This window comes from Schistocerca gregaria, unplaced genomic scaffold (genome assembly GCF_023897955.1).
Source record: "Schistocerca gregaria isolate iqSchGreg1 unplaced genomic scaffold, iqSchGreg1.2 ptg001621l, whole genome shotgun sequence".
Taxonomy (NCBI): Eukaryota; Metazoa; Arthropoda; class Insecta; order Orthoptera; family Acrididae; genus Schistocerca; species Schistocerca gregaria.
The window spans coordinates 6,467-15,000 of record NW_026062894.1 but is presented as its reverse complement, the minus strand read 5'-3'; the positions used below and the strand labels follow the sequence as shown (position 1 = coordinate 15,000).

The 8,534-nt window shown below is 56.6% G+C and overlaps 2 non-coding genes and 1 pseudogene across 2 annotated transcripts; all 3 read right to left on the bottom strand.

Moving 5' to 3' along the window:
* Positions 1 to 1,975: 1,975 nt before the first annotated feature.
* LOC126333654 (large subunit ribosomal RNA) lies at positions 1,976 to 5,051 on the bottom strand (annotated as a pseudogene).
* Positions 5,052 to 5,239: 188 nt separating this feature from the next.
* Positions 5,240 to 5,394, bottom strand: LOC126333652 (5.8S ribosomal RNA). The gene has a single exon (XR_007564312.1). It is a non-coding gene; the product is annotated as a 5.8S ribosomal RNA (ribosomal RNA).
* A 355-nt stretch (positions 5,395 to 5,749) lies between these two features.
* On the bottom strand, positions 5,750 to 7,642 carry LOC126333653 (small subunit ribosomal RNA). The gene has a single exon (XR_007564313.1). It is a non-coding gene; the product is annotated as a small subunit ribosomal RNA (ribosomal RNA).
* Positions 7,643 to 8,534: the final 892 nt, after the last annotated feature.

Here is an 8,534-nt window from a genome sequence, read left to right as displayed (position 1 = left end):
TTTCGTATGAAGCGCCTTCGCGTTGGTATTGCCGCGGCCAAAGCCGCCCTGATTGAGACAATTAAGGCCCCTACGGCCTCCTCCACTTCAAAAGGACCGTCTCCCAGCTCCGGAGGATGAAATTCCGCCTCCAACAGGTCCCAGTCTGCTCTCCCGTAGTCGTACTGCATTGTCCACCCCTCTGGCACATGCTCCACTTGTGATGCTATCGTAAATTCAATAGCGTTATGATCACTGGTGGTAATGTTGTCATTGACCTGCCAATTTTGAATAGTATTCACAATGTTTGTTGTACAGAGCGTGACATCAATAAAGGACGCTGCCCCAGCTCTGCTCCTGTAGGTAGGAGGGTTGCCGGGGAGATTTACAACATTTAAATTATGTTCCATAATTATATCTTCCAGTGCCTGTCCTCTTTGATCTTGAACTTGGCTGTGCCATAGGGGGGATTTTGCGTTACTGTCCATTGCTATTATTATTGCTTTGCCTGCTAGGGCTCGCAATACTGTAGATAACTGCCCAAGATAAATATTGATTGGATCCCTGTATTGACAGTATATATTGATTATATACCAAAATGTATTATAAAAGTTTATCTCCACAACCGTTACATGGGAGGTGCAATACTGTGTCAAGACAGTGGTTTTAATTAACTTGTTGTAAATGACAATTGCTGACATGGGATTTGGACCCATTGATATTACCTGGGCAGTGACGGGAAAGCCTGTGACCTTGCCGGAGGCAGAGCTTGGCTCTTGAATTAGCATAACATCGATGTTCTTTTCTTCCGCTATCTTTCGGAGCTCCTGAGTTACGAGGGAGCTCCTCATAGCATTTATTTGCAGGACTTTTATCTTAGTCCGGATGTCTGGTGTAGAAATGGCTATCAGGCCATACCTGGGCAGGATCAAAACCAATCCTGCCGTGCATCTTGACCATGTTTTTATAGGTCTTGTCAATATCAAACTCCCGACCCCGTCTGATATATAATTTTGACACTAAGTCTTGTAATTTTTCGAAGTCTGTGGGAATATTTAACGCGGCAAGATGAATACAGTCTGCATCCTCCAGTGCCGGGAATGTGACCCTCTCTCCGCGAGGATGCCCGACCCTCACCAGCTGCCTCAGAGCCGCGTTTAGGGCTGTGGGTTCCTCCAGTCTTGACAGTCTTAACGTTTCTTCACAAATGGTGTATGTGTCTCCTGGTGGACACTGAGTGTACATTTTTCCAACTTGAATTGTTTCAACATCCTCTTGCGTCATTTTTGGAGTCTGCTGGTGCTCTGCTGCAGAGACTGGCGTGGCAGCCGACGACGACTCCGCCCCCGAGGACGAGCGGGAACCCCCGCTCCCGGCGGATGAAGCCGCCCCGCCGGTCACCGCCACCTCCCGGAAGCCTAGATGACCCCTCCCTGTGGCCAGGAAACCCCCGACCTGACAGGAGAAATCCGTCGACTCCGGCCGCTCTGTCGGAACAGGAAGTGTGTAGGTCTCTCCCTCCTTGCGCGTGAGAAAGCCCCCACTCTGTGAAGAGGTAGACTCCAAGTTGGTCTGCTCGGTCGCCGGATCTCCTGGAGGACTCCTCCTAATGGCCAGGAAGGACCCAACCTGGCAGGAGAAGTCCCGCATCTCCGGTTGCACGTCTGGAACTAAGACAGAATAGACCTTCCACTCCTCCTCTCGCTCGTCGACCACCGAGGGCAGAGATTCCTGTGATTCCTTAAGCTTCCGCCACCGACCTGCATCTCGCAACTGTTTGCTCGGTGATTTTCGAGTGACTCTATAGCGCGTTGCCATAGTCTGTCCTCTGTATGAGCCGCTGTATCATTATTTTATAGGTTGCACACTCCTTACCGGGAGTGTTGCAGGCGCGTTTCCGGTATTTACAAGGGATGCAGGTGGGCGTTTCTTTGTCGCACTTTGTTTTGTCATGCTTATCGCTTCCACAATTCCCACATACTGGGTTTAGGAAGCTACAGTATTTTGCAACATGTCCGTAATCGTGACATTTGGTACATTTAGCAAGGGCAGTATAGTCCTTGACGGATATTGCATTATAGCCTACGTATAGTCTATTGGTTGTAATGATCTGAGTAGATAGGGACAGCGGGAATCTCGTTAATCCATTCATGCGCGTCACTAATTAGATGACGAGGCATTTGGCTACCTTAAGAGAGTCATAGTTACTCCCGCCGTTTACCCGCGCTTGCTTGAATTTCTTCACGTTGACATTCAGAGCACTGGGCAGAAATCACATTGCGTCAACACCCGCTAGGGCCATCGCAATGCTTTGTTTTAATTAGACAGTCGGATTCCCCCAGTCCGTGCCAGTTCTGAGTTGATCGTTGAATGGCGGCCGAAGAGAATCCGCGCACCCGCGCGCCCCCGGAGGAGCACGCTAAGGCGGACGCGGCCTCGCAGCAAGGAAGATCCGTGGGAGGCCAAGGCACGGGACCGAGCTCGGATCCTGCACGCAGGTTGAAGCACCGGGGCGCGAACGCCGCGCAGGCGCGCGCATCCTGCACCGCCGGCCAGCACGAGGCCAACCAACGGCGAGAGCAGACCACGCCCGCGCTAAACGCCCGCACTTACCGGCACCCCTACGGCACTCACCTCGCCCAGGCCCGGCACGTTAGCGCTGACCCACTTCCCGACCAAGCCCGACACGCCCCGATCCTCAGAGCCAATCCTTATCCCGAAGTTACGGATCCAATTTGCCGACTTCCCTTACCTACATTATTCTATCGACTAGAGGCTCTTCACCTTGGAGACCTGCTGCGGATATGGGTACGAACCGGCGCGACACCTCCACGTGGCCCTCTCCCGGATTTTCAAGGTCCGAGGGGAAGATCGGGACACCGCCGCAACTGCGGTGCTCTTCGCGTTCCAAACCCTATCTCCCTGCTAGAGGATTCCAGGGAACTCGAACGCTCATGCAGAAAAGAAAACTCTTCCCCGATCTCCCGACGGCGTCTCCGGGTCCTTTTGGGTTACCCCGACGAGCATCTCTAAAAGAGGGGCCCGACTTGTATCGGTTCCGCTGCCGGGTTCCGGAATAGGAACCGGATTCCCTTTCGCCCAACGGGGGCCAGCACAAAGTGCATCATGCTATGACGGCCCCCATCAACATCGGATTTCTCCTAGGGCTTAGGATCGACTGACTCGTGTGCAACGGCTGTTCACACGAAACCCTTCTCCGCGTCAGCCCTCCAGGGCCTCGCTGGAGTATTTGCTACTACCACCAAGATCTGCACCGACGGCGGCTCCAGGCAGGCTCACGCCCAGACCCTTCTGCGCCCACCGCCGCGACCCTCCTACTCGTCAGGGCTTCGCGGCCGGCCGCGAGGACCGGCCATGACTGCCAGACTGACGGCCGAGTATAGGCACGACGCTTCAGCGCCATCCATTTTCAGGGCTAGTTGCTTCGGCAGGTGAGTTGTTACACACTCCTTAGCGGATTCCGACTTCCATGGCCACCGTCCTGCTGTCTTAAGCAACCAACGCCTTTCATGGTTTCCCATGAGCGTCGATTCGGGCGCCTTAACTCGGCGTTTGGTTCATCCCACAGCGCCAGTTCTGCTTACCAAAAGTGGCCCACTTGGCACTCCGATCCGAGTCGTTTGCTCGCGGCTTCAGCATATCAAGCAAGCCGGAGATCTCACCCATTTAAAGTTTGAGAATAGGTTGAGGTCGTTTCGGCCCCAAGGCCTCTAATCATTCGCTTTACCGGATGAGACTCGTACGAGCACCAGCTATCCTGAGGGAAACTTCGGAGGGAACCAGCTACTAGATGGTTCGATTAGTCTTTCGCCCCTATACCCAGCTCCGACGATCGATTTGCACGTCAGAATCGCTACGGACCTCCATCAGGGTTTCCCCTGACTTCGTCCTGGCCAGGCATAGTTCACCATCTTTCGGGTCCCAACGTGTACGCTCTAGGTGCGCCTCACCTCGCAATGAGGACGAGACGCCCCGGGAGTGCGGAGGCCGCCGCCCCGTGAAGGGCGGGGAAGCCCCATCCTCCCTCGGCCCGCGCAAGGCGAGACCTTCACTTTCATTACGCCTTTAGGTTTCGTACAGCCCAATGACTCGCGCACATGTTAGACTCCTTGGTCCGTGTTTCAAGACGGGTCGTGAAATTGTCCAAAGCTGAAGCGCCGCTGACGGGAGCGATTATTCCGCCCGAGAGCATCCCGAGCCAACAGCGGCGCGGGTCCGGGGCCGGGCCAGGTAGGTCCGTCATCCGGGAAGAACCGCGCGCGCTTGCCGGGAGCCCGAGCGCCCAAAGGGGCGAATCGACTCCTCCAGATATACCGCCGAGCAGCCAGCCAGGACACCGGGGCTCTGCCCAACAGACGCGAACCGAGGCCCGCGGAAGGACAGGCTGCGCACCCGGGCCGTAGGCCGGCACCCAGCGGGTCGCGACGTCCTACTAGGGGAGAAGTGCGGCCCACCGCACACCGGAACGGCCCCACCCCGCGGCGAGTGGAAAGGCAACCGGACACGACCCCGCCGCGGATTGCTCCGCGCGGGCGGCCGGCCCCATCTGCCGAGGGCGGGGGCCAGTGGCCGGATGGGCGTGAATCTCACCCGTTCGACCTTTCGGACTTCTCACGTTTACCCCAGAACGGTTTCACGTACTTTTGAACTCTCTCTTCAAAGTTCTTTTCAACTTTCCCTCACGGTACTTGTTCGCTATCGGTCTCGTGGTCATATTTAGTCTCAGATGGAGTTTACCACCCACTTGGAGCTGCACTCTCAAGCAACCCGACTCGAAGGAGAGGTCCCGCCGACGCTCGCACCGGCCGCTACGGGCCTGGCACCCTCTACGGGCCGTGGCCTCATTCAAGTTGGACTTGGGCTCGGCGCGAGGCGTCGGGGTAGCGGACCCTCCCGAACACCACATGCCACGACAGGCGGCAGCCTGCGGGGTTCGGTGCTGGACTCTTCCCTGTTCGCTCGCCGCTACTGGGGGAATCCTTGTTAGTTTCTTTTCCTCCGCTTAGTAATATGCTTAAATTCAGCGGGTAGTCTCGCCTGCTCTGAGGTCGTTGTACGAGGTGTCGCACGCCACACCGCCAGCCGGCTGTGCACGCTACCGAGAAAGCACCGGTATGCGAACCGCCAGGCGACGGGCGCGCATCGCACGTTTAAGGAGACGCGGCCGGCCACACAGGCGACCACGACACTCCCAGGCGCCCGAAGCGGGACAAACGCCGCGCGCTTCAGTATACGTAGCCGACCCTCAGCCAGACGTGGCCCGGGAACGGAATCCATGGACCGCAATGTGCGTTCGAAACGTCGATGTTCATGTGTCCTGCAGTTCACATGTCGACGCGCAATTTGCTGCGTTCTTCATCGACCCACGAGCCGAGTGATCCACCGTCCTGGGTGATCTTTATCTTTTCAGTTCTCCACCGTCTCTTTCAAGACAGTTGCAGAGGCGGGACTGAGGCGTTTGACGGCCCCTGTTCCATTACTTTGTGTCCAACGGCCCGACGGCCGATGGGCGTCGTACGGCTCCACACCGGAGCGGACAGGCACTCGGGCGAAAGTCATTCAAAACCGGCGCCAGGCGCCAGGTGCCGCAGGCCAGCCGCTCCAGAGCTTCAGCGCTCGTACCACACAACACCACTTGCGCTAGTTTTGAGAGGCACGCGTGGTTCCGCACGCGGCGCACGGCTACTGCCGTACAGGTAGCGTGTTGCGCGACACGACACGCACATCGAAAGACATGCAGTCTAGTCGGTAATGATCCTTCCGCAGGTTCACCTACGGAAACCTTGTTACGACTTTTACTTCCTCTAAATGATCAAGTTTGGTCATCTTTCCGGTAGCATCGGCAACGACAGAGTCGATGCCGCGTACCAGTCCGAAGACCTCACTAAATCATTCAATCGGTAGTAGCGACGGGCGGTGTGTACAAAGGGCAGGGACGTAATCAACGCGAGCTTATGACTCGCGCTTACTGGGAATTCCTCGTTCATGGGGAACAATTGCAAGCCCCAATCCCTAGCACGAAGGAGGTTCAGCGGGTTACCCCGACCTTTCGGCCTAGGAAGACACGCTGATTCCTTCAGTGTAGCGCGCGTGCGGCCCAGAACATCTAAGGGCATCACAGACCTGTTATTGCTCAATCTCGTGCGGCTAGAAGCCGCCTGTCCCTCTAAGAAGAAAAGTAATCGCTGACAGCACGAAGGATGTCACGCGACTAGTTAGCAGGCTAGAGTCTCGTTCGTTATCGGAATTAACCAGACAAATCGCTCCACCAACTAAGAACGGCCATGCACCACCACCCACCGAATCAAGAAAGAGCTATCAATCTGTCAATCCTTCCGGTGTCCGGGCCTGGTGAGGTTTCCCGTGTTGAGTCAAATTAAGCCGCAGGCTCCACTCCTGGTGGTGCCCTTCCGTCAATTCCTTTAAGTTTCAGCTTTGCAACCATACTTCCCCCGGAACCCAAAAGCTTTGGTTTCCCGGAGGCTGCCCGCCGAGTCATCGGAGGAACTGCGGCGGATCGCTGGCTGGCATCGTTTATGGTTAGAACTAGGGCGGTATCTGATCGCCTTCGAACCTCTAACTTTCGTTCTTGATTAATGAAAACATACTTGGCAAATGCTTTCGCTTCTGTTCGTCTTGCGACGATCCAAGAATTTCACCTCTAACGTCGCAATACGAATGCCCCCGCCTGTCCCTATTAATCATTACCTCGGGTTCCGAAAACCAACAAAATAGAACCGAGGTCCTATTCCATTATTCCATGCACACAGTATTCAGGCGGGCTTGCCTGCTTTAAGCACTCTAATTTGTTCAAAGTAAACGTGCCGGCCCACCGAGACACTCAACTAAGAGCACCCTGGTAGGATTTCAACGGGGTCCGCCTCGGGACGCGCAAGCACGCCTTCGGCTCGCCCCACCGGCAGGACGTCCCACGATACATGCCAGTTAAACACCGACGGGCGGTGAACCAACAGCGTGGGACACAAATCCAACTACGAGCTTTTTAACCGCAACAACTTTAATATACGCTATTGGAGCTGGAATTACCGCGGCTGCTGGCACCAGACTTGCCCTCCAATAGATACTCGTTAAAGGATTTAAAGTGTACTCATTCCGATTACGGGGCCTCGGATGAGTCCCGTATCGTTATTTTTCGTCACTACCTCCCCGTGCCGGGAGTGGGTAATTTGCGCGCCTGCTGCCTTCCTTGGATGTGGTAGCCGTTTCTCAGGCTCCCTCTCCGGAATCGAACCCTGATTCCCCGTTACCCGTTACAACCATGGTAGGCGCAGAACCTACCATCGACAGTTGATAAGGCAGACATTTGAAAGATGCGTCGCCGGTACGAGGACCGTGCGATCAGCCCAAAGTTATTCAGAGTCACCAAGGCAAACGGACCAGACGAGCCAATCCGATTGGTTTTGATCTAATAAAAGCGTCCCTTCCATCTCTGGTCGGGACTCTGTTTGCATGTATTAGCTCTAGAATTACCACAGTTATCCAAGTAACGTGGGTACGATCTAAGGAACCATAACTGATTTAATGAGCCATTCGCGGTTTCACCTTAATGCGGCTTGTACTGAGACATGCATGGCTTAATCTTTGAGACAAGCATATGACTACTGGCAGGATCAACCAGGGAGCTGCGTCAACGAGAGCTGAGCAGCCGGCCGCCCGGGAGTGTGTCCCGAGGGCCCGCGCGAACACGCAAGCGTCCGCTCAATTATTCTGCAAACAGGAGGAGGCTGAGCTCCCCTGCACGATACACCTCGAAACCCTCTCAGGTCCCGGCGGCGCGCAGCGCCGTCCTAAGTACTTGGTCGGGTTCGAGAGAGGCGCAATCGCCCGGAGATAGGCGAGTAGACGCTTTCAGTGCGAACACCCGTGCTCCCAACTGAGCCTGCCGCTGCCGACAGAGGCCCGGGAGCGTGCTGTCGTGGCATTGCCGGCGGGAAACAACACGCGCCACCTACGGTGACCGGCAGCTCCAACGCCAGCGCCACAGAAGGGCAAAGCCCCACTTGGGTGCAGAAGCGAACTCTCCCAGCACAGCGCACGCGCCAACACGTCCGCAGAGCTGCGATACAAACCACCTGCGAGAACCGCCGGGGGCGACCGAGCAGCAGACGGCGTCGCGACGCCGAGTGCCGGGCGGCGGCGCATCCTCAACGCACACAGTCCGCAATCGGACCAGCACACTGCAGATGTCCACCGCGCTTCGCACCGGGCTCGGCAGAACCCACTTTGGCCGCCTGGCGCCGCGCGCCGGGTGCGCCGGCGCGTAGCTGGGACGCCAGCCGGGCCCGTCGGCCGGCGCTCCTGCCACTGGGCGCCCCCCACCAGCCGGCTGTAGTGCGTGCGCTCACGCAGCGCGCGGCCAGCACGCCGGGCGGCCCCCCCTCACCGGCCGGGGACTGTCCCACCAAGCCACAGCCTCGTATCGCTTCATACCCACATGGCCAACTCAGGTTCGGGGGCATGGCGGGTACCGCCGAAACAACCGGTTCACAGATGTACCGATCGTCGCTATCACC